The sequence below is a fragment of the Thunnus albacares genome, chromosome 13, assembly GCF_914725855.1.
Source record: "Thunnus albacares chromosome 13, fThuAlb1.1, whole genome shotgun sequence".
Lineage (NCBI taxonomy): Eukaryota > Metazoa > Chordata > Actinopteri > Scombriformes > Scombridae > Thunnus > Thunnus albacares.
The window spans coordinates 11,253,536-11,278,957 of record NC_058118.1 but is presented as its reverse complement, the minus strand read 5'-3'; the positions used below and the strand labels follow the sequence as shown (position 1 = coordinate 11,278,957).

General features: G+C 40.7%; 1 long non-coding RNA gene across 3 annotated transcripts in view; it reads right to left on the bottom strand.

The window, feature by feature from the left end:
* Positions 1-25,422, bottom strand: part of LOC122996201 — a 71,108-nt gene that overhangs the window by 5,043 nt on the left and 40,643 nt on the right. For all 3 annotated transcript variants that reach the window (XR_006406956.1, XR_006406957.1, XR_006406958.1), the window contains exon 4: positions 14,673-14,753. This is a non-coding gene — a long non-coding RNA (uncharacterized LOC122996201). The remainder of the gene's footprint in view (positions 1-14,672; positions 14,754-25,422) is intronic.

Sequence of the window (25,422 nt, the reverse complement as noted above, 5' to 3'; positions counted from 1 at the left end):
CAGACTTACCCAAACACTACATGACATGACACGACAACCCCCCCTCCGATGTTGTCATCCTGTTACACGACACACACCCCCGACCCCTAATCCTAATCCTAAACCTAAGTGGGTGTGTCATGTAGAAAAGTGGGTGTGTCGTCTAGATACTGCACGTTGGTGTGGCGGCTGCAACTGGATATACTCAGGATATACTTGACACAGCTTGTGTGATGATGCAATTATTTGTGAGGAGGATTTGCATTTCGCTTAAAAACATTAGCTGTTTTGTTTTGGTGATAACTCTCTCCGTGCTGTTTGCTCGTTGCATTGCTAAAGCTGGACTAGCATCTTCATTTTTGTTGCAGAGCTGAAATTGTCATAGGTAACTATGAAGAAGGCAGTAAGCTAGACTGGTAGTTTTTCTTTTTTCTCCGAGAAGAGTCAAGGTTCTCTACTGAGACCAACAACGCTCATGCTGCTCAAGACAGATTACAAACCCATTTAAACGCAGGCTTGTTGTATTATGTTGTGGCATTTTGGTGAAATCAATCAGCTTTTGCTTCGGCAACATTCTTGTTTTTGTTCATTAAGTTTGTATCAAAAATGTTGGTGTTATGCTGTGATGCGCTCTGATGCAGACATTGAGTGAACCCTTTTCCTTTAAGAGTATGTAATTAACAAGTTTGTAATGCGTTTAGTACGGGTTGTTAAGCATGATCTTAATATGAGGGGTTCTCTTGTCATATAGTGGTATTGGCATTTTACCCTGTGAAAGAATACGTTTCTTACCAAGTTTAAAATTTGGCCCCCCTGTGAAAACTGAATGCCCCCCGTTCAGTTTGTTCTGGCCATGGGGCTGGACTGCTGGCAGGATTACACTGATTTCCAAGTGAGGTTAAATATTACGTTTGTGCGGTCAGACACAAAGACCATGAGATGAATGGATCCAATTGATATTTTATTGCATGATTTGAGCGTTGAAGATGATTGACTGTTAGTTAATAGATGGCTGTTATGACTGGTTTTATCTGAACAGAAAGAACAAAACATATCGCATACGAATTACTATTATATAATACTAATTGTATACAGTATATACTATACATTAATGTTCATAGTATACTGTTTTTGCAGTTAGCATACAAGAAATCAACATACAGTACTACACTGTTTTAAACTAACAGAACATGATGCAATACTTGTGCTGTGCAAATGCAATACTATCGCCAGTTAAACCTAACAAAAAGACAGCAAAATGTTTTCAAAAGTTCATTAGTTATATTTTGTTTTCTGAGGTGTTCCTGGAGCTTTTTCACCACCATCTACTATGACATTTGTGAGTAGCTCCTCCTCAAAAATCAAGTATTTTAGTATTTATACTAACTTTTTTAAGTTTCCAGTGTGAAAACACTACATACTCAAAACCTGCTTAGAACTAGTGTGTAGTATGGATTTGGGACACAGCTTTAAGAGTCTACAGTCAGGCTAACGTAAAGCTGTACTTAGACACAGCTGTGCTTTGAGAAAATGCTAACATCTGCACACTGATATATTCGCAATGACAATACTAAATGCTACTGTTTAGGAGGTACAACGCTTACCATGTTTAACATTTAAATTTAGCATGTTAGCATGATAACATTTGCTGATTAGCACTAAACACAAAGTACAGCTGAGGCTAATGGGAATGTCATTAGTTTTGCATTAATGTAGTCAAAAACCAAAGTATTGAACACATTTAAAATTTGACAAGATGATGGCACTGTATAGAAAGTTAAGGGATCACAAAAGTTATTGCAATTCATCCTGAGGGGGACATGAATATCTGTACCAAATGTCACAGCAATCCATCCAATAGTTGCAGAGACATTTCACTTAAAAGCACAAATGGCAACCTCATGGTGGTGCATTCATCCTCTGGGTACTTTGAATGTCTGTAGAAAATGTCATGGCAATTAACCAAGTAGTTGTTGAGATACTTCTAAGTGATGTGAAAATGATGGCACTTGTAAATAGATCTGATGTATCTCTGCCCATCATGACAAATCCTGAACAACAGGGAGTTGACAAAAACAGGAACACATTACAATACAGTATAAAGCAATCAAAAACTAAGGTCTGAGAAAATACACAATACATAAAGCTTATAATGTTATTTTTTTTGTTGACTGTGAAAGTTTTAGCCTTAAATTGTAGCATTTGTTGAGCTGCTATATTTGACTGCTTAACTCTTCTTTTTGTCAAACAGCAATTGTCTTATTTGCTTAATCATTGCATGTACTGCAATGATTGTGCTCATTGCATGTACTGCAATGATTAAGCAAAACAAAAACAAAAAAATTTCCAACATTATTTCAGTAGTCAGTAAAATATAACTGCATATCATCTGTCAATAATGAGAAAGACTTGAAATACTAAAATGAAAGAAAACGCGCCTATTTCATAGAAAGAGTATAAATGACATCAGTGTATTACATTTTATTTGATAGCTTGTAAATGGTGAATGATAAATGGACTGTACTTACATAAGCATGTAGTTAATACTGATCCAGAATGAACCACATCACATGCTGTACAGTACACAAAGTCACTATATATGATTTGCATACTTCTAGTAGCTGTGATTGAACGGTGCTCTGATTGACTCACAGCTGGTGGGACAGAGGGCCGTCTCCACTGACCTGAAAGGGGGAACGTCAGTTGAAAGCTGACAACATTTTAACCCTGAAGCAAAGCAGCCATTAGCTGTGTATGTACAGTATCACCAGAGCTAGTGCTAGTACATGTATGTCCAGAGACATGAGTAAAAAAAAAAAAAAAACTGGCAGCCTGAGATGTATGGATTTATTCTCCAGGGACAGTTTGTGTTCCTCATACGCTTTATGATTTCATTAGTATGTTGTCTTCTTGGCAGAGTTCGACAGAAAATCTGAACTGACTGCTGTATTGCTCTGGCCTCCACCTACTCACATTCACTTGTTGTTCACCTAAAGCACTGTTAAATACAACAATACCCTTTTCTATAAGCTGAAATACGTATGCTTTCTGAATTTGTACCTTCACTTTCTGAATCTGTTGAGAAAATTTACACTGTAGTGCCTTTGTAGTACTACAAAAATGCTTAAAAGTGAGAAGTACAGTATAATATTATGATAATATAATAATTTATGGCACTGTTTGATTTATCTGTTCAATCTGATAACATTCAGATGTGTTTGGAGTGAATGTGAGCATGTGCGAAGCAGTCATTTTATGATGAACACTCAGAGTGAAGCACATATGGTCAAACTGCACAGTTTCTGCCAAACAGAATTAAGAGGGCTTTCTTACCACTGCTCAATTTCTCTTTCCCGCACTCCCTCTCTCTCTCTTTTTCTCTCTCTCTATAAAACACACACACACACACACACACATACACACACACCCAAACATACTATGTATATGTTCATGTGCTCAGCACACATTGGGTTCCATGAACATACACACCACAGGGACAGATTGTGGTTCATATTTTCTTTTGAAAATCTTTTTTTTTTTTTTTTATCATACCCTGCAAAAAAGAGAAACACAATTTGAAAATTAGATAGCTGTGAGTTTACAGTCACATCAGTTTGGCAAAATTGTGATTGGTGAGTGGCATGTTCAACTGTGGTGGTTATGGTAAGTTATTTTAGTTAAGATTAGAGTATGTTATATTGGTGACAACTGCGGTAAAATTTTGGAAACTCAGCCTGGTTGAGCTCACCCCATCTGAATCTGAATTGTAAATATCTTTTCAATGACATTCTTTCCTTTTTGTACAAATAAGCATACATTTACTGTGAAATCTTGTTGACAGTGTCTGCAGCCTCCCGTCAGGTATAATGAACACCTAAAACTTCAGGGTGTGTCTGCCTCTGTGCGGCGATACAATGCGTCTATTAGCTTAGGTGCAGTGCTGTGATACAGCTACGCAAACGCAGGATTGGCATGGAACAAAACTACAGTGGCAGGAGAGAGACGCTGGCAAACACTTAAGGCTGGGTTAGACAATTTGGTGTGAGTGCAGCAGAGGCGGGCAGACCGGCAGCACAAGCAGTAACAAGATGGCGGCGGTCTGCAGCAGAGAGTGTAGTAAGCTCTGTCCAGGGAGAGAAGAGACAGAAAGCTGTAAGCGTAACCTGCTCAGGGCACCTAGGTGCCAAGTATCACAGCAATTTGGAGCCAGTCCCTTCCACAGGGTGGGGCGGGCAGAGTGGCGCCAGCACCCACAGGAGCACCGATAGGTGAAGGGGGCGCGAGAACAATGGAATGGCTGCCTCCCAGACAGAGCTGCCGTACTGCAGTGATAAGGCAACAGGAAGGGGGGGGGTGTGGGGGGGCACAGGAGGCAGACACACCTGCTTCTGCCACTGGAGCAACAGCAGCTACAAGCAGCAGGCAGAGAGAGACTAAAGAGACTGAGCTGGATTCAAACATGAGTCCAGCCTCTCATCCAGCGATCAGAGGGCATCTCAGGACTCTGCGAGAGCACGAGTGAGATCACAGCACAGGGGAAGAGCTGGAAATGACAGATGAAGGAAGACATAACGCTGACAGAATCACACGCACTGACATATGCTGTGCATTCACATGACACAAATGTGCTTATTCATGCATTTAGCCATAAAAAATAAAAAAGAAACTGCAACTTAAATGTTCAGGTTTGCTCCCAGCATGCAGTATAAATGCACTGATAGTGATTTACAGCAACATGTGCTCATCACATGTTATGTTTTCTGATCAAATTCAGATTTACCAAAGCAATAATGAAACCTCACTAAACCTGTTTTTAATTAAATGACAATAATACAGGCCTGGTTAAGTTGTACCACATTCTCACATTACCTCATTATTTGGTGAGTCCACAACTGACTGACAACAATCAAGTCCTGTACATACTCAGCTCAGCTACTGTAGGAGGTAATTATATATCTAAACAACATATATGTGGGCAAAAATAATACTAACTGTGTAATGGAGTCTATTTTTTCTCTAAAAACTGAAGCATACCATCAGCTTGCTTACTGTCTCTCACATTCGTGTTTGCTGCCTTTTCTTGGCAGTTAATTCCTACCACTGCAAGTCCAGCTGTGTGTACTGTACATGTACCTGCCTGCACAGTGTAATACTGTAAAATAAAAAAAACATCCGCACCAGCAAGCTGTCGGTGGGAGACAATGAAGGATCTATAGTGCTCTCAATGGTCGGCCATTTTACAAGTTGGAAAAAAAAAATCTAGCAGAGGCTGGGGGGCAAGGTTGTGGTGGGAGGTCTTAATAATGTGGTATGTGCACGGGCGCACGCACACACACACACACACACACACACACACACACACACACACACACACACACACACTCACACACAGTGATGGAAGAACAGTCTGAATGCTGGACCTGCAAACATGAAAGCTGCTACTTTCTTATTCCTTGTTACTCTTTTTCAGAGCAAAGAATGACAAAACCAAACATGGTGAAAAAGTCAGTATGTCTGTTCATTTTCTCTTATTTTCCTTTATATATTTTCTGTCTTTCTGTTTCTCTCAGTCTGCATGTTTTTGCTGAACACGGCAAACACTGACACCATGACCTACTGCTGCAGACCTGCTGCTCCAACTAGGAAACCCCACTGAACTGAGACAAGATCACATGACGACATTTACATTTTACCACCAAATACCTGAATGTAAAAAACAAAGACTTCTGCACTCTGCGTGTAAACACATGGGAAATGAGAAATGTTCAGACAATGTACTTAATACTGACAATAAATGCTTTCTTTCACTGATTCTAAGATCAAAATCTCAAGGAGATCGAAAGATAACATTACAGTAACACAGACATTAACATCAAACCACTACAGCTAAAACAGCTCAATATTCATATGATAACATGGAGCTGGAGATCACTGAAGTAAAGTACTGTATTTCTGACTATAGCAATGAAAGATCAAGGCCCGGATAATATGCGACAGATCAGACATTGTACGGAATTCAGCAGCCAGATTTCACTGTTATTTGTCTATTGTTACAATCTGTTGCATCAGGAGGTTTAGAGATTGACCTAAGAAACCATATGTTTGTTTAGTCTTATAGTATATTTGCTAACCTGCTGGAGTGACCTTCCTTACAGCTGCATCCTCACAGAGTAAACTGAAACCAGACTGGGGGATTAAAACTTCCAATAAGATATGAAGTGCGTGACAACGTGAACGAGTTGTACATTTACAGAAGTCATTGCTCATTAGGAGTGTTTGACCACATGGTAAAAATGCCTATTTAATGAATCTCTAAATTCCTTAAGGGTGGTGGTGGTGGGGGGGGTTGGGCGGATTGTACCAAAAATGGCAGCTGTTTCTTCAACCTTTCATCTGATATGGTAAAAAAATGCCTTCAAATCAAAGCTGAAAATAGAATCGGAGCTCAAAGCTACCTGCACGTCAACCGCATAATCACATCCAAACTAATGAAAGAATGAGGACAAAACATCAAACAGTATCACTGTTCAAATGCTGCTGAAGCTCACAGAAAGACAGAGTGACTTCAGACTGGCTGAAGAAGAAGGAGGAGACGTGTAAAGGGTTACATACAGTACTGTAGGTGTGGATGAAGGGAGGGGAGAGCTGGAAATGAAGCTGTTACTGTGATCACAGATCACTGACCAATTATAGAAACAGACATTTGCCTGCAGACACATTTCAACACACTGAACGGCAGTTTTAGGAGAACTGTGAACACTGAGACAACAGTCCTTAGCATGACACACTGGTCATCAGCAGCTGAAGACCTGAAGTGGCCCCACATACAGTATTGCATCAAAACCCCGGATCGAATACCGACTCGCTCATTCTACCCTCCGAACACATCTGTTAAAACACAGTATACAATATAACAGCTTTTTAATTTCACTTTTTTACCACAATCCTTACTTAAATGACTCGGCACCCTGTTGCACACGTGCACAAGTATCCTACAATTTCATCATTTCAATTTCAATCACGCATTAAGTTTCCCTATTCAGTGTCTTCTATTCACAACAGACAAAGAGGCACACACAAGTAGGTGCAGTAGGTATAGAAAAAAAGAAAGATGAGAATTTTCATGAGGTCAAACACAAGTGTACTGAGCTTTCAGTGTCACGCTCTCACTAGTACTTTGTGCTGCTCTCAAGATAAGGCATGAAGAGGCCGTGGACAGTAGTCGAGTAGCGGAAACAGAAGAGTCACGATGAATTTGTGTCCTTTCTCCTTTATACTGCTGCACTGTGCAGCCTAAGTGACACTTTGTATGCTATGCTACGTTTTTCTGCTCATTTTCTTAACCAGCTGCATTTTACTGTACGCCAGAACTGCTGCAAATAAAAGAATAAATGTTTACCGATGTCAACATCTCTCTTTTACAGCCTGTATGAGGTCCTTGTTGTTTGTCTGTTGGCATGTGTAACATTAGTCACTGTGGGTGTAACCTTAGTCACTAATTCCTTATTCATTCATTTGTTGTACCTGCCCAAAAAAACCCGAGGATACTGTAAATGTGACAGCGTTTCGCCGTACCACCGCACCTCGCCTGGACATCCCTCCATCTCAGTCACATGTCCTTCATACCCACATTCCTCTATCCATCTCCCCCTCTCCTCCCCCCCACCCCCACCCGTCGCCCCACACGCTGTGCCTGCCTCTGGGTCTAAACCCCTCCACATCCTGAAAGAAACCCAATGTTCTTCCTTTTTTCGTTCCCCTTCTATCTCTATTTTCACTCGTGTGGGTGGATCAAATGAACATTCCCTGTCATCGTGCTTGGCTAAAAAAGCGAAGCCGTCCTTTCTTTGTTGCGCTTTGTGTCTTTCCGCCATGTTAGTCTTTTCCATTTTTTTTTTTTTTTTTTTTTGTTAGGTTACAGAGATGTGTGAGTGCCCCTCGCAGCTCCCAAGAACCCAACCCGTGCACATCACAGCAAAACGTCACAAGTTAGGGTCTCAGGGAATGAGAGAGGTACAGATTGCTTTTTGTCTGGCCTTTCCTATGCGACATACAGTAGATCAATCTGCTGCTCGAGTGCTATGGCTGAGACTGGAGCAGACAATGGCAGCTTCCTCTCTCCCTGGCATTGTGCTGTGCTGTACCCTAGATCTCAGTTATGCCAGTAAGTCCGCTTTGGTCTTCGGAAAGTCGGGGTTCGCATAACCCGACGGCACATGTATTAGATCCTCCATAACATTTTTGTACTGCATAAGACAGCATATATCACGGTACACTGCGTATGGGTGCGCATGAGTTAAATACTGATACACGCAGCAAATCACCAGCACACGAAACCACACATAAAGGCTTTAACACAAAAACTGATTACACGTCCTCTACATGCACACACATACTGTACACATTTGTACTGTAGTCACCACTGAATGGCTATACACACCCAGACAGACAGCACTTTATTATCACATGATGTTCATAAGAATGGCTCTGCCTCAGCAGATTTCGGCCTCCCTGTCGCCGCCACAGCCTGGCTCGACCGAAGCACTAATCGATAGTAAAACATCTGAGATTTTTCACTAAAAAATGACCTGCAGCCATGCACACACACGCAGCAGTAACAGTCAGACAACAAGGACAAGCAGCAGAGACTGAAAATGGACCGCCAGAGTCTAGCTCGGAAAAAGGAAAAAAAAAAATCCCTCCCCATCAGTGAAAAAGCCAAAGCTCCTTACCACTTACATTCCTCCTATGTGATATCCCATCTCCAGACATGCCAGGCTTGTCAGTCCTCTGAGACCGCACCTGTCAATCATGCGGCTCTGACGGTATGGAGGGAAAGCTCATTCGTCAGGTGCTTGGAATGAGATCTGACTGCCGGCGAGATGAGGAGACGGAGGAATAGGAGGGCTGGGAGGGTGATGAGACGAGATGCGAGGAAGGAGAGGAGAGAAAAACTCACCCAGCTGACCGTGGTGGCGGAGGCTGCCGCAGTCCTCTCTCTCTCTCTGTGTCTGCGCCGGTCAGCCCAGCAGAGGAACAGACAGAGGATGTGGCCAGACAAAACGGAAAGAAAGCGATCTGTGTGAAAAAAAAAAAAAAAAGAAAGCTGGAGAGAGAAGTGGAGGAAGAGATTTTAGTGCTGCTTGCCCAGGCTTTGTTGAATGGATCATTTGGACTAGCACATTAGGCTGCTGTAGCAGATTGCTGCTGTCTAGCCGTCTGCTGCTCAGACATGCAAGACTGTACCATGTGCAGCCAGAGAGAGAGAGAGAGAGAGAGAGAGAGAGAGAGAGGGAGAGAGGGAGAGAGGGAGAGATGCAGAGACGGAGAGAGAAAGAGAGATAAAAGGGAGGGCAGGTGTGAGGTTAAAGGGTTAAAGTAAGAAATATAGCAGATTTAGGTTTTAAATAGAAAAAGCAGTAAGAATGACTGACACTAAATTTAGAAACCAAGGAAGAAAGAAGCCACTAGATAAAGAGATAAAGCAGCAAAAATAGAAAGCAAATCTATTTTTAAGTGCCTTTACAAAATAAGAATTCAGGAAGATGCGTTTTAGTTGACACCAGTAGAAAATGGCATGCACAAGAAGAAAAAAAAAAAAGAGCAGATGAATGGGCCTGTACCGCTACTGCACATGCATGCTTACTAGTAAAAGAGAGCAAGAACAAATGACAGAGAAAGAAAGACAGACAGGAAGGAAAAGCAGTATTAAAAATGTATGCAGGTAACTTAAAGGTAAGATAAGTAACTGATTACTTGCCTATAAAGAAAGACAATGCGCCTACTGAGACACACACGCATGCCACATACAATCCAATAAAGTAGACATGTGCCCACAATCTCAGCGTTCCCTAAACTTTTCCATATAAATCACGGATTTACATTAGATTTAAAAAGAAAACAAAAACAAGCAGAAGTTCGTGTTATCGTCAGATTTTTCCCGAGATGGTTAAAAGCTATGAAAATAGACACAGAGTGCCAAAACAGCCACATTAGTGAATAATAGGAAAAAAAGTGTAACGCCTGTTGCTGTAGTCTCTGCCCGCTGCTACTCACCCCTCTTCTCCATGTGACACTACTACCCATCTTTTCTTCCCCTGTCTGTCTGTCTGTCTGTCTCCTTGCTCCATCTGTCTCACATTTTCTTTCTGATCTCGCTCGGGCGCTTTAGTCTCGCTATATCACACCTCTCTGTCTGTGTCTGTGCCTCTGTATTTTCTCTCCCTCCTCTGCCTCGCATGCTTCATGGATTGCAGGCTCAAGTCCCCAGGGCAGAGAAACTGTAGAGCTTCTGCTTGCCCCCTCTGCCTGTTACATACAGTATCGAAACAGCAGCAGCAGCAGCAGCAGCAGCAGAGTGGGGAAAGAGAAATAAATATCATCCGTTCATTTCCTCCCACAGCTGAAATCACTTAGACTCTGAAGGCCTGATATATGCAGAGAAGGAAAGAGATAAGGAAAGGTAGAGAGAGGGAGGGAGAAAGTGGCAAAGAGAACAAGAGCATACAAGGCAAAGAAAGGCAATCACATTTTTATCTTACAATCTCTCTTTTCAAGCTCCTTTTCATTTAAGAAAAGAAAAAGAAAAAGAAAAAAAAAAAATCAGAATCCTTCTCCAGTCGGCAAGTCCGGTATTCTGTTCCTGTCTCTCTCTCCCTCTGTGTCTGTGAGAGTGACTGGGTATTACAGCGTGCGTTTCATGGAGAAAAGGAGGGTGGGAACAAGAGAAGATTGAAAGAGAAAAGGAGGGCGCAAAGGAGAGAACATACAAGTTCAGGGAGCGGTAAAGGAAATGTAACTGGAAGCCTGATGTGGTAGTCCTATATTTTATCAGTATTAGCTGCTGTGAAGCAGCAGAAAAAGGCTTGTGAAAAAGGAACGGGAGACAAGATGGTAGGAAAGCGAGACAAATGGGGAGAAGGGGAATTACCGGAACAGGGTTCCTCTGACGGACAACACACAATGGGCTGAGATCAGTGACAGCAGAAAAATGGCCTGTGTGGTCCCACACTATCACTCTTTTTCCCTCTGCCGGTTTCAATGGATTTCTTGGAGAGTGTATTCTCTTTCATTTCAAGGTCAATTAGAAAATCGAGTTCTCACTTCAGCTACATTTGTCTTTATATCTGACTTGAATCTCATAAGAGACTTGTCCTTTTTTGGCTCTATTCCTGTTTTTTTTTTTTTTAGTTTTTTTTTTTTTTTAAAGCAAATACATCTCTCTGGGTCACAGATATCACATGCAGTGTTGTCTCATCACATCACATGCACTTCAGGGCAGTGACGGATCCGTATAATCTCCGTTTTACAAAGTGGCATTCTTTGCTTCCACTTCCTCTCTAGCGATGCTGACGCTTTCAATCGGCCACACACAGAATTAACATTACAGTAAAACAGCCAAACGGGACTATTAATAGAAATTTTCAATGAAGACAAAAAAAAAAAAAACCCCACACTTAGATTCAACAAGGGTGGGGGGTAGGGGTCACTAGGGAGAGCTCCTGTATGCCTCCTGCTGTATACTGTAACACACTACCCCATGGCCACAACAAAAAAAAATCTCACACAGACAGATAATTACGCTGTGAGCAAGAAAAAAACAAAAAAACAAAAACCCACAGCAGATTCATGTTGTATCTACTGTAAGTGACTGCTCGCTCTCTCGTACTGCAGGAGCTGCCCCGTACCGAGGGCCCCTGCTTCATTCTGGCCCACAGAGCTCCTTACCCCCACCTCCATCGAACCCGGTGGCCTTGGGACAGAGAGCGAAGGGTTTAAATGGAAACAGTCTTTCATCATCATACCACTCCCTGCTCTACACATCTGCACACAGCAGCACATCGCGCTACAGGGATACCAAACTACTTGACAGGGCTGCATCCGCTGTCTCTTTTTATTTATTTTATTAGTTCAGACCAAAAACTGTATAAGGAACGGGCTTACATGGCTGTACAAATTAGGATGTAGCAGGTATAATACTCAGGGGAGTCAGAAAATTACACACACTCATTACTTGATAACATGCACAAATACTACAATAAAAAACACATTTGTTGATTTCATCTGTATTTCTCTTTCTGCGGGAATGTCCACTAATTGAAATTCAAACACCTTAAACTGTTTAGAAAATAGCTCTGAGGAGAAGAAGTTGCATGTAGTCTCCAGCGGATATCAAAACAAAGCAGCTAAAATATGTCTCAAGAGCAGCTAAAAGCCACATGGTTTGCGACAAAGCACGAGAAAGTCATTTAAATATGCCTCAAATAAAACAATAAATCAACTCATTATTCATTGCTGTCAGGGACCTGGATGATTTCAGGCGTCTGTGGGTTTCTTGGTTCTTGATGCAGTGAAAGTTGTTGCTGGCTGTTTTGATCACAGCAGTGTCTTTACCACATAGCTGCGCAGAGGAAATATATCGTTTTGGTTAAGTGAAACTGAACTTTGTACATAATTGGCTGCCAAGACTGAGTTCTTCCCCCTGCGGCTGTATGGTGTTTCCCTTCAGTGGCATCTCTTTCATTAGAGCGGCCTACAGACCTCGCTGCTACAGCATGTTGGTGCTTTCTCCCTAACAGTGATACATTTCCCCCCTCGTTGATTGTTGTTTTTAATTTTGTCTTCTTGCCACACATAATGTCATATGAGGGACAATTTTTGCCGTGTTCATGCTAGTCTGTGCGACACGTTTTTATCTCTTTCTATGTCCTGTAAAAATACGTGAAACGTACATAACAAAAGAAATAGAGAAAAAGAAAAATCATAATTTTAGAGTGAGACACAAAAGAACTTGATATAAAAACAATGTATTTACAAGCGACTGATAAATGCAGCGCCCAGCGTGATATCACACAGTGTGATATCACAAAAACGTCGCTGTTAGCCACCTTTAATAAAGGCGGTAAAATAATCAATCGGTGTCCAGAGTGTGTGGTGTTTCCTCAGGGAAAGCTAGGAGGCTGTACAGTTATCTCCTGTGGTGTCACTCTGAACTATACAACCTACTACCTCAGCCTGCGGAACACTGGAGGAAACGGCAGCGTGGCCGCTTTGTAGGGATGGGCGAAATTTACCAAATCTTCTATTGTGGTAAATGTTTTATGTTGTGTTAGCATTCTACGTTATGATATAGATTGCTACTACGATACCGGCATATTTTTAAGAAAATTTAAGAAACCGTAAACATCCTGTTAATCCAAAATTGCTATGAAGCATTGACCCAGTGGCCTAATTCATTCAGAGATGTTAAAGGGATAGACACAGAATGGCAAACACCTTGATAAATCTTTATAATGTCACATCACATCGTCACACACTGTAGCCCAACCCTGCTACTTTGGGTGGGGTCACTGCGTAAAGATGGGACACGTGGTTTAAGTTTGCTGGAGAACATCCTGCATCCCGAGATGATTCAGGGTCAGTCAAGGTCGATGTTGTTTAATATTGGGAACACATATACACAAAACTGTAATGAAGTCTAACAATTCCCCTTTTATGACAATCCAGTCAAAACCTGCTTCTGAGCTGATTACATTAAGCTAGTTTTTTTTTTTTTTTTTCTCACATGTATAGGGCGGGCGCTGTGTTTGCCAGGAAGACACATACCTATAGATACGAGCTTGTGCAGCCAGTCACCACAAGTTCGGATCTACGGGTTTGTGGCAGCTGGCATTACCCCTTCAGGAGCAAATAAGGAGGACGAAACCCACAAAACATGAAAACAAAGTAATTCTGCAATCTGAACCTGGACTCATTCAAGATACCACTCCTATCACTGGTACCAAGACTTAAGAGTTCAGTCTATTCTGTCTCTTACTCTTTTAACATATAAGGAGTAAATCATTCCTTGATATGACTGAGACAATTAAAATACTCTACTTTTACAATTACGAATCCCGCGTGGTGAGATTTTGTCATCTTAGATGGAAAAATGGCGATCATATATTTTTCTTGTTTTATAGTAAATTAGACCTTACCAATGCGGCTATACAATAATATATTTTCTGTTCATGTATCTTAAAAGAGAAGAGCCTTGAAATTCAACCAAAGTGAAGTGAACAGGCCAGAGCACATGACACATGTGAGATGGACGTTTGTGTGTGTTGTGTTTGTATAACCTGCTGATCACGTTCTTTTGAGGTCAACATTTATTTTTCAAATGTCAGGCAGAATAAAATACTGTATGTGGACACAGAAACGCTTAGTAATGAATGATTAGAATACAGAAAATAAACTCAACAAGTGCTGTTTAAAACGCCATTGGTTATTATGATGATTTATGAAATACACCAATTATACCATTACGAAACTCTTTATATTCTTGACAAAAAAGCAAAAAAAAAAAAAAAAAGGGTCCAAGAACAACTGCAATCGCCAACAGAGATGCAAAAGCTACCGACATCTGCAGGTAAATATGCGACTATATTTAAATGACACAGTGAAATCATATTAAATAAATTTCCTGTACACAATACAAAATATGATGCCTATTTTAATTTTGGAAAGAAAACCACCTTCTGTGTTATTTTAATAGCACTGTTTTTCTTGATCTCACTACCTGGCATAAACTACAGAAAATATTCAGTGTGAACACAAACAGCAAACACCAATAAAACAACAAATCATAAGGTGCGGATTAGAAACACTGAACCCAGCTAACAGAAAACTATAAGTATTATAAATCGCCAACATACCAATAGGGCATACGCCGGACATCAGATGGAGTCAGGCTTGAGGAGCAGTGTAGGCCAGTGCTTCAGCATAAATCAAGAAACCTATAAAAACAGACATACAACATCACAAACTGACTGTGAGACTGTGAGCAGAAAGTCTAACATTCACAGATAAGATACCCGTGCACACACATTCACAATACAACACACTTACAAACACGTGGTAATCCAAGCACACCCTTAAAACACATGACTAAAAACTACAAGCACAAAAAAAGCGATTCAATAACAGCAACAGTCGAAAAAAAAAAAAAAAGAAGCTAAATAACAAGGAAAAGTAAGAAGATAACATCCCCTCGTTTCTCCCTGTTACGCCCTCCTAACCCGTTGTCCAGTCCCCCATTTTCCGGGGTACAAAAACCTCAAATCGCCTTTAAAAAAAGGTACGGCAAGAGAGAAATGGCAAAAGGTTGAATGCGGTAAGATGTGGATGAGGAGGAGTCGCTGCGCAGGGCTGGCTACACAGAAAGTGGAATTTTTGACCAAGCAAAGGAAAGGGTGGTGTTTTCTTTTTTTTTTTTTTTGGTGCTTCATTCTGCTTGGCTTTTTTGGATCCCAGCAGGATCCTTGGCTGCAGCTCTGTCTCTTCTTAGTTCTGCCAAAATTTGGACATATCCCTTTGTCTTAAACTCTGTTGCATAAAATCAAATTGAGAGATGAGAAAAGATATAACTTAAAAGACACAAGGGGAAAAGGAGCGGCCAACAAAACTAGAGCGCAAGTTATTAAGAAAAGGACAAAGCTTGGGTGAAAGTGCATAGCAAAGAGGAGAGAGAGGCTTAGCAGCTGAATGCAAGGGAAACAAAAATTCATTTAAAAAAAAAAAAAAAAAAGTCAAGATGGAAGAAGGCTGATTCGCGTCAGAATTTTTTCTCTGCAAACATATTATCTCCCAAGTGCGAGCTGCAAAGTGTGTCTTCTCTGCTGCTACAACACAGCAGCCGAAGCCTTTCCAAAGCTATGCCACGTAGTGAGAGAGGGAGAGAGAAAACAGCCACTTTTTCCTCTCTCCAAAATGGCTGAGGGCCGGGGGAAAGCAGCTCTGAGCAGAGAGGAAGAGTGGTGCTCCCCGTCCTGCTTAGGGGAGGGCTGGGCGATTCAGCGAGCATCTCTCCCCCGTTTCCCCTCTCCTCACTCATGCCCTTTGTCCCATTCAGACCGGACGAATGGCGTACAGCTGTGTTGTCAGTCCCTAAGAAACTCTACTTGGCCCAACAGGCAGGCGAAGGCTACGACTGTATACGAGTAAGGCTGATATGGCTTATTGTCTGTCTCCCACATGCCCACATCCTGATGTTCCACACTGTTGTCTGTGTTCATGTCTCCTGAATGCTTTACAGGACAAATGACTTGTGTTTTATCAATATTTTTTATTTTATTTTAAGATATAAAATTTTTAGATTTAAAATAGTTAATTTAGATATCAATGATTGTGGAGTTATTATTCAATCTTTGAGTGGCTATGGTTATTATTTCCAGTATGCCATGTCAAGTCTGCCAACATCATACTGTAAATCCAAATTCACCTTTTTTTTTTTTTAACTACGCATGCTTTGATATTTAAACATATTACTTTCTCAAGTTGGTGTCCTTTGCGTAGCCATTTAGTGCTCAGATATATTTAGAAACGTCTCTGTCAAAATCATTATATAAAATTTATTATGAGCGCTAAATTACATGAACGGGCTGCTCTCCTGAGCAATCTTTCTTGCTGTACTTGACTTCAGCACCACTTCTGACATTACAACAGTACTGTACTTCAATAGCCAGACTGTTGTAGTCAATAGTACTACATCCTCATCAGCATGTTTCTAGTGGAGTATCTCAAGGCTCTATCCGCGGGCCGATTCTGTTCACTGCCACTCCAACGTTTCCTGAAAAGCTCTAAAGATTCAAGATGAGACCAAAGACTACATGTAACTGAAACTTCAAGCTTGTAAAAATGAAAAAGGAATAATTGGAAAAAAGACTGCAAACTGCATTGCACAGGGCAGTGCTTCAGTTCAACGACTACTACAACGACAGGCTAAAAGACACTCGAGAGAGCAAGGAATTCTAGTTTTAAAACTCCACATTTAATAAAGAAATGATGCAACATAGTTAAGGTTATTTTATGTGAGCCCATATTGGTTTTTCCCCCATTTAAAAAAAACCCCAAGCTTTGGGAAAGTCCACTTACAGTACACACACTTAATCCTGTTGTTCATCTTTTACATCAATAAGCTTTCTGTTTTACAGGGCAGCACTTGTTCCTGGTAAAATATACAGATGTAGGTTTCCACTGTTTTCAAACAAAATACTACTACATCTACAAAATATTTCCATCCTACTGTACATCTGAGAAATTAACACACCAGTGAGGTAACCTGCACCAACATTGGAGGCATTATTTCAGATTTTGAAGCAGTGGAGGTTGTCAGACTGTATGTATTCACTGAAGCTTCGTGCCAGTAAGCAGCTGCCTGACTAAAGCGTCCTTAAGCAAGACACAAAAGTCCCCACCAGGCCATTTCTCAATCTAGCCCTGACTTCTGACCTCTGGAGGACCAGTGAGCTAATTTGTAAGCATTATATATTCCACATTTTAGTAATACAAGCACCACCTTCACACGTGGAGTCGCCCATGTATATCAGCATGTTAACGTTAGGAAAAGAACGAATGCTCGATTCAGGATATTAAGTGCCCTGGATACTAGTTTTGCCACAGCATGCCAATGGGCTGCTGTCTGCTCCATGGTCACCACTTGAATCTAAATGAACAGATTTGACTTTCAGGATATTGCCAAGAAGCCTGTCACAGTGCCGACACAGACAGGGGCCTCTCCAAAACAGAAGGTTGAAGAAAACAGAGCGACTGACATGGGCATAACCCCAAACCTCTAACAAGGTATCCCCTTAAAGCCACTCTCAGAGCCTGGGAAAGAGGGGAAAAGAAAGTGGCCAACAATGGGCAAAAAGACATTACCACATTTTTTCATATAGTAACATAATGCCAGGGCAGCAAATCGACAGACATAGCAGCAGAATTCAGGTCTAACATGGATTATGATTGTATTTGACTGTCTTACTTAGATTTTGTGAGGTGTTTACCAAGTTCTTACAGCATGTGTCCTCATTATTCTCCATCTTGGGCCTACATCCTGCAGCCATGGGCTCACAGTAGCCTATATGAGAGTTAAACCTACCCAATTTTAAAAATGGATTGTCAATTATCCTCCTCCTTTCCCCCTCTCGCACAACACTTCTGTGTAAATTCCTGTGAACACGACATAAGCTAATAATTTACTTAGTGATTTACTAGTGTACAAGTGAAAGATTTATTACTGCTGCGTCACAGGCGCTGTTGCTGGCAGAGAAATGAGATGTTAACTCCTCCCATCAGAGTGATTTGAAATGTCTTTGCTTCAATTTTGCCCTAAATTTTGCACCCGAGAGCCACCTTTAATAAACGCAGGCGGTGTTACAACATCCACCTACGCCTTTCCGTCTGAGGGACGTGTACTGTTAGTGACATGATAGGACTTGGCCTTTATTAGTACAGGATGACCTTTTAAAGTCATGTCAGACTACAACAGCTACAGCTACAACATTGTTGTATTTTTTGTTATTTGCCGCATTATTAATGAGGTGTCACTGCAGCAAGTCCAGGAGTTCGCACACAAAATTCCACCTTGGTTGTCTTTTTTTCTGGTGTTACTCCATGCCGTTATGAGGGTCTGTGCAGTCCTTAAGACAGGACAGTTGTTAGACTGCAGGTGATAAATCTACTCACCAGACTACTGTACAGTATAAAATAAATGAAATAATTTGAAATGTGCTCATACTTCTATATCACAATTTGTATTTATTCCCCAGATCTTTTATAGCACTAAGGATGGTTTTTTAAAATGTTTTGCTGGTTTTTACACCCTAGTCTTCAAGAAGCAGACATTTTCATTTCAGCTGTATCTTTTATATTTGGAATGATAAGAACAATTCAACTTGAACAATACTGCAAACACTTTCAAATCTTCATTACAATAGTGGCCCATAGGTATCATTATAACAGTCTATTTAGTCCAATTAAGCTAATTCATTTAATGATATGTTGAAGCAAATTAAATACCTAAAGGAAGAATGAAACACTCTATTGTTCTCATATTGACATAAGCTAAATTCCAGAAAAAAATCAATGATTTACCCTCCTCTTGTTAACTTCTGTCAATTTTATTACTTGTTTCGTAATTCTCTATTTGTGTTTAAGCTGTGACTGAGTTGCAGGAAGTTAACTATGTCACCATTCCAGCTCGTCACTGATACCAAGCGACGTCTGGACATGTGCTTCCCCCAAACTATTGGCATGTCCAGGGATGTTCCTTGCTCAAACTTGGTTCTACTCTATTGGCATTTTAAAAAAGCTTTTCTGAGTAACTACAAGCAAAATTTAGCATCCCAGGGGGGCAGGCGCTTCAAATGGCTGCTTTTAATTATTTGAATATAGCAGTTAAAACATGAGATAAACGCCCACAGTCCAGCCTGTCTATCTGTGGTACTTGCACAATTAACTTAAACCAGTAGCACCACTGAAATCACAGCAATAACACTGAGACATGAGACATAAAAGCTGAATGTAATGCAGGTAATAACTGTAAAAAAAAAACCCCAAGAACAAATAAAAGTATGATGGACAGACTCATTCGTAATTGTGTTCATATTCAAATAACCCTCCAAAAATGGGGCGATGATATTACAACACTCAATCTGCTTTAACACGACTCCAAATTACAAACATTCATGATCATAAAAGTTTTAAGATTAAAGCACTGGTGTGCATAAAAAGGCACTGGAGCATTTTTTCACTACAACCAAAAGCAGACGTAAGGACATTAGATGTACTGTACCCATCTGTCTGCCAGAGACTTCTCTCAAAGCACGAGAGAAGAGACGTACAGTTCAGAAAATAAGAAGTGATTTCATAACAGGTGCAGGTGTGCGTACCGTATGCCTCACAGGGACCTGAGGTAGTGACAGAGTGGTCATGTAAGTAAGTAAAATGACAATTTCACTTTGTGTTAAATTAATTAGTTGTAGTTGATTTATGAAGGGTAGCAAAGTAGCTGCTTTGCTTATTCGCTCCCTTGTTTTGTTTCCTACATGTGTTGTCTTTAGAGATGCTGTATCTTTCCACTGAACTCGACTGAGGTGTGTATTTCAGCAGTCTGCGAAGAAGGCCCTCATGTAGATTTTATCCCAAAATCCAGCCCAGTGCAACAGAATTGATGTCTGTGGTGTAAAGCCTGTAGAGTGCAATCAGACAAGAGAGAAGTATAAAGCACCAGTGGGAGACTCGAGACAGCAGCAGTATTTATTACTGTACATTTTCATTCACACTCATACATCTTTGCTTCTTGATGTTTCAGTCCATTTTTATCTCTTTTCCCTCCCTTTCATCTCGCCCATCTCTTGCAGTTGCTTGTCCCTCGCTGTTCCCTCCTCTCGCTTCCCCCCATCAAATATTCTGCTCACGCACAACTGCGGCACCCTTTCTCCAGTCCTCCCCATTAATCCACACCACAGACATCTTGGCCCACTGTCTCGCCTCTCTCAACGTGCACTCAAAACTCCCGAAGTCTGGGCCATTTCAACACAGAGTGCCTGACCATTTTTCACAGGGCCATGAGGCCCACTGCTGAACATGCTTTTTACTGTACCGACAGACTAGTACTACACTGAATATATCACGCTCGCCCTCGCTCTAAGTACCCCTGATTAGAAAACGCAAGAGGGGATCATAGTCAAAGCAAAGGTCGTATTAGGATAAAAAAGCCCTCTCGCCAAAACTCACACAGCACACATACACACACACACACACACACACACTATATATATATATATATATATATATATATATATATATATATCCTGCATGTTCAGCCATGCTTTACATTTACTATCACCACTCCAAAACAAACTGATAGCTTGCTCCAGCCGGGTCTGGCCGGCCTGTGATATGTGGCTGGCTCTGTCGTGTTTGAGCCAGTTTCTTCAGACGATGAAGGCGCTGGCTTTGAGTCAGAAAACAACTAAATCTTTGCCACTGGAGACAAAAGTTTAAAAAAATACAAGACATTTACATCTATTACTCTCACTTAAATCTAATCATCTAAATAAACATTTAATTGAGATCCTCTTGGCACACAGGAAATAAAAAAATAACTTTTTATAACTATAAGAAATGTTACATTCTCTATCTCAACATTATTATTATCCTAATATAAGGTTTTGGTAGAAGTGTTTAAATATTACCAATCATGGTTGGACTGCATTGCAGTGTTTGACAACAAACCAGTGAGAAGCATTCATCAGACTGAGACAAAGTACAAAGTTAAACTATCTATTATGGGCGGCACAGTGGTTCTTAAAGATGCTTTGCAGACGGGGTTGAGAAAGGAGCGAGCACAATGACATAGCAGGGGTAAGGCTGTCGGAAGGAGAGAAAGATCTAATTACTGTATTAATTACTTAATTTCTATTCATCTGCAGGATCCACTGGCTTGTACAAATCACTTGAAGAATGTAGCCAAATGCTCAATATTAACACATCTTCTGTGACAGGAGGAAGAGTGTGGGTCTAGTTTTGGGGGGGGGGGGGTGAAGAAATGCAGAGATTTACATGACTAATATCAGCAGGCAAAGGAAGGAGCTCAACATGGACATGAAGGAAGAAAACTCAGGGTGTCCACGGTTCTTTTCTTTATGAAAAGCACTCGTTCTGTCCTTAAATGCCTACTTTTGTGCAGCGGTGTAGCGTACAGTAGCAAAATGCAGATGCTTAGAAACAGTATTTCAAGGTATTTCAGAGAATAAAAACCTTGGGTGGATTTGGAGTTTACCCCTATCATCTTCCTTCTCTGAAATAAGGGTTCACGTTAAATTTTACAGCAGTGCTTAGAAATTGCTCACAGTGCCTCATCAGCCACCCTCCTCTGTCCTGCCATTTCTTTCTTTCTCTCATCCTCCACTCCTGCCATTTCAGACCCTTATTTCCCTGCCCTCCCTCCCCTCCCTCTCTCTCTCTCTCTCTCTCTCTCTCTCTCTCTCTCTCTCTTTCTCTCTCTCATTCATTCAGTTTAATTTTGAACTCTGCACTGGTAGACAGGCAAAGAGGGTAGCTCCATGGTTACCTGGCACCAGGCCATCTCATTACACTGCCAATTGATTCTGGCCTGCCGCCATGTCCGCTGCCTACCTCCCCCACACCCCACACCCCACACCATCCACCATCTCTGCACCCCAGACTGTCTGCAGCAGATTTCAGAACACACAGGAAGCAAAGAGACAAACAGCTTCACTTACGTACATCAAGCTCAGCTCGCATTCACGCACCACTGCACACGATAACAGCACAAACAAATAAATCCAATACTCACTCATATAAATAGTACACTGAAAGCTTTGTTCAAGGGTAAAAATGTGCACTATATATATGTACTCTTATAACCTTAGTCCCTATACAGTGTAAATCAATTGTACCTACAACACCAGAGTTGTCTTAAAATGTTAAGATGAACAAAAAAGCAAGTAAAACATTACAATAGAAACAATTTCTACAATTATTGTCCTTAAAATGCTTGATTCTGGAGATTAAATGTGAATCACATTGAGATGAATAATTCAATCATCCATCAAATTTTCCTCAAAAAATGTCCCAAATTATCGAAATTCTAGTAGAAGTGGATGACATCATACATTTATTAAGGATAAATAAATGAGTTTTCAGCAAGCAGAATACAAATTATTTTGCAGAAAATGGAACACTGTCGCCGGTGATGCCACAGTTTTTTTTTTTATGATAGCAGGTTGTCATAACTTTTTTTTTTTATTTATAAAACACAATGCATGCTTGAGAATGTGTGAAGAGCCTGACTTCATAAGTCTCTCACACTCTATATTTCATACATGAGAAAAGAAAAAAGTCTTGAAACCTGCTTAATTTCATGTAAGATATGATTGAGGAGCCAGAGATTTGTCCAACACATCGGGGTGAGTGAATTGCACGCTTGCCTTCACAATAAAGAATAAAAGCATGAACGATTTTGTGATGTTTCTGATATTTCATTATTCAAGTGTTCAAAATGAAAATAGCAGGAAATCTTTGCCTTGAGGGAATTCATTATTTGATGCCTTATTTTAATTAAAGCCTTAAGCTAATTTTTTATTAGTATTGTTAGCATTAATTATATATATTATATATATAATTAATCATTATTATGTAAATTTTAACCTTGTGTTTGCCGCCAGGTATCTGATTTGTCTGTCTAAAGGTGTTTAGCATTTCTCATTTTCCCTGATGATCAGTAACCCATGGTTGTATGATTTTAATCGACAGATTTTTATTGGCATTTTATGATTATGATTTCATGTTTTTTTTTTTCAAAAGCAAAGCTACCAAGCCTGACCCAATACAGTAAGATAAACTTATAGACTTAAAAAAAAAACACATTGACATAGTGCCTGTGACGTGACTAATAGATTTTTGAATGGGATGTTTTGTTTTGCATTTCCCTGGACTTCACAGTGCAACTTCAAGTCCTTTCCATCATTTGCAGTATTGTCAAGTATGACCATGATGCTTCTTTGGTCTACTACTTCCATCGAAGACACATACAGTATTAATTACAGTGCATTTTCTCGACTTGAATGTTGGTACAAACTGCAACAAAATCTTCCACAAAATGACATTAAGAATCAGAAGCACATTGGTGTGTTGACAAGCCTATAAAGCCGAAATGATACTTTCCGCGTCTCTGAGTACACGAGGGTCCCCGTGATGTAACTTTCGTCATCAGAGGGTGTACGCGTAGGCTCTGTGTGGACACCCGCGTACCTCCAATTAGTTGTGACCACACGGACACTACATTGTCGTCCTGTATACGTCGTTTTTCTGTGTATGTATGGAACGCTTCCTCCAAGTGGACTCCAGAAAGTAGTGTAAACAGAACTACTACACGTTGTGGTGACCACAGGAGTATGTTTGTGGCTTATGAGTAAGTGACCATGTTCCTTTGAGGTACTTGTAAGCATGTAATTTGTCACAGTGACAGAATTTTGTCACCAGTTTAAGTTCTCACACAACAACACCACCAATATACTTCTAAATAACATCCCTTATTAGGCTACATTGAGCGAACGCTACGAGATTGAGACGTTTTGCTTTAGATTCACATTTTCACATTACACACTGGGACTCATATTTTATACTGTAGCAGTTTCAGACCAAACAGAATCCTTATTGGGCCTTCCTGATATCTAAACTGTCTGCTCCAAATCATGTTGTGCAGCTCGGAGCCAGAGATTCAGTCAGAGGTCAGGATCGATGTCTAATGACTCATCTTGCCCGATGAGACTTACAGTTAAGAGGGTGGAGAGAGTGTAGGGGCGGGTTCGCTGCCGAGACTTCATCTCACAGAGCATCTGTCTAGGTGTGGTTCAGACAGTGGTAGCTTGCCTCTCCTTCTGCCACTGCTGGCAGATGCCGGGGTCGTGGCCTCTGGGTCACCGGGGATTTGAGGGGATCAGGAGTCAAAGGGATCATGAAGCCATATGACAGTGTGTCTACTGTGCCTTCAGTATCCACATATTCAACAGCCATTCATTCACGTTCCAGTTAAAAGTGTAAAAGGCAGGATGTGGTAGCTTTTAAATTGAGAGGACATTGTTCCGATGAGCAGTTGACAAAATTGTCCAACGATGACTTTATACGATGCATCTCTAAATACGGCTGTAGCCATGCGAGCTAGTTCAAGCAGACAGTTACTTTTATCACGCATGACATACACTATCCATCGTACCTTTTGCTCATGCACTCAATATAAGATTTCATAGGTACCACCTCCACCCAGCATCCACCTGTAGAATCAGAGTGAAGTTTCCCCCATTCACTCTCCATTCTCCTTTTGTCTTCACTTAGTGACAACTGTACGTAGGTCAAAGAATTTGGGATTCAGGCTTGAGAAATTATTTATAAATGTTTTCCTACAGCAGGAGAACTGAGCAGATATTGTACATACAGTTTCTACAGCAAAATTAAGCGCATGTTGGCCACATTTACTGCCATTCTTTTTTCTCAGAACCAATGAGGGACAATCTAGCAGCAGAGAAGCCATGTACCACCTCATACCACTTACTGTCATCTAACTTTTGAGGTGTGAACATATTGTTGTATTGGTGGAACCATTGAGTACAGAATGACAAGCAACAATGTTCACTTTAACGTAATATTGTATGCATTCATTTTCTGCCAGTGCAGTGACCTTGGTAAAATAATCATTTTGTTTAGTGCAAGTAAATTTTTGGTAATTTCACGGCTCAGGAAGACATTACTTGTGGGGAAATGGATGGAGGAACCAGGTGTAAGCACTGGCATATCTTCTATTTAACATTCATCATTCTCAAGTTACATATCATTTTCACTTTTACACAAATTTCTTAACCAATGGCAAACTGAATACTAATGTATATACTTTATGTAGACAATAAACTACCAGCAACCATCAAAAAATGAATACACGTTTGAGTATATGGAGTCAGGAGTATCTGCAGTTGCTGTGCAACTCGTGGCCTTCAAATATAAAACGATGATGCATATCACCAAAATCATTAGTTTAACTTCAGAGGGAACATCATCTGTCATCTGTCCATAGTCTGGCTGCTTCACACCCTTGTGACGCAC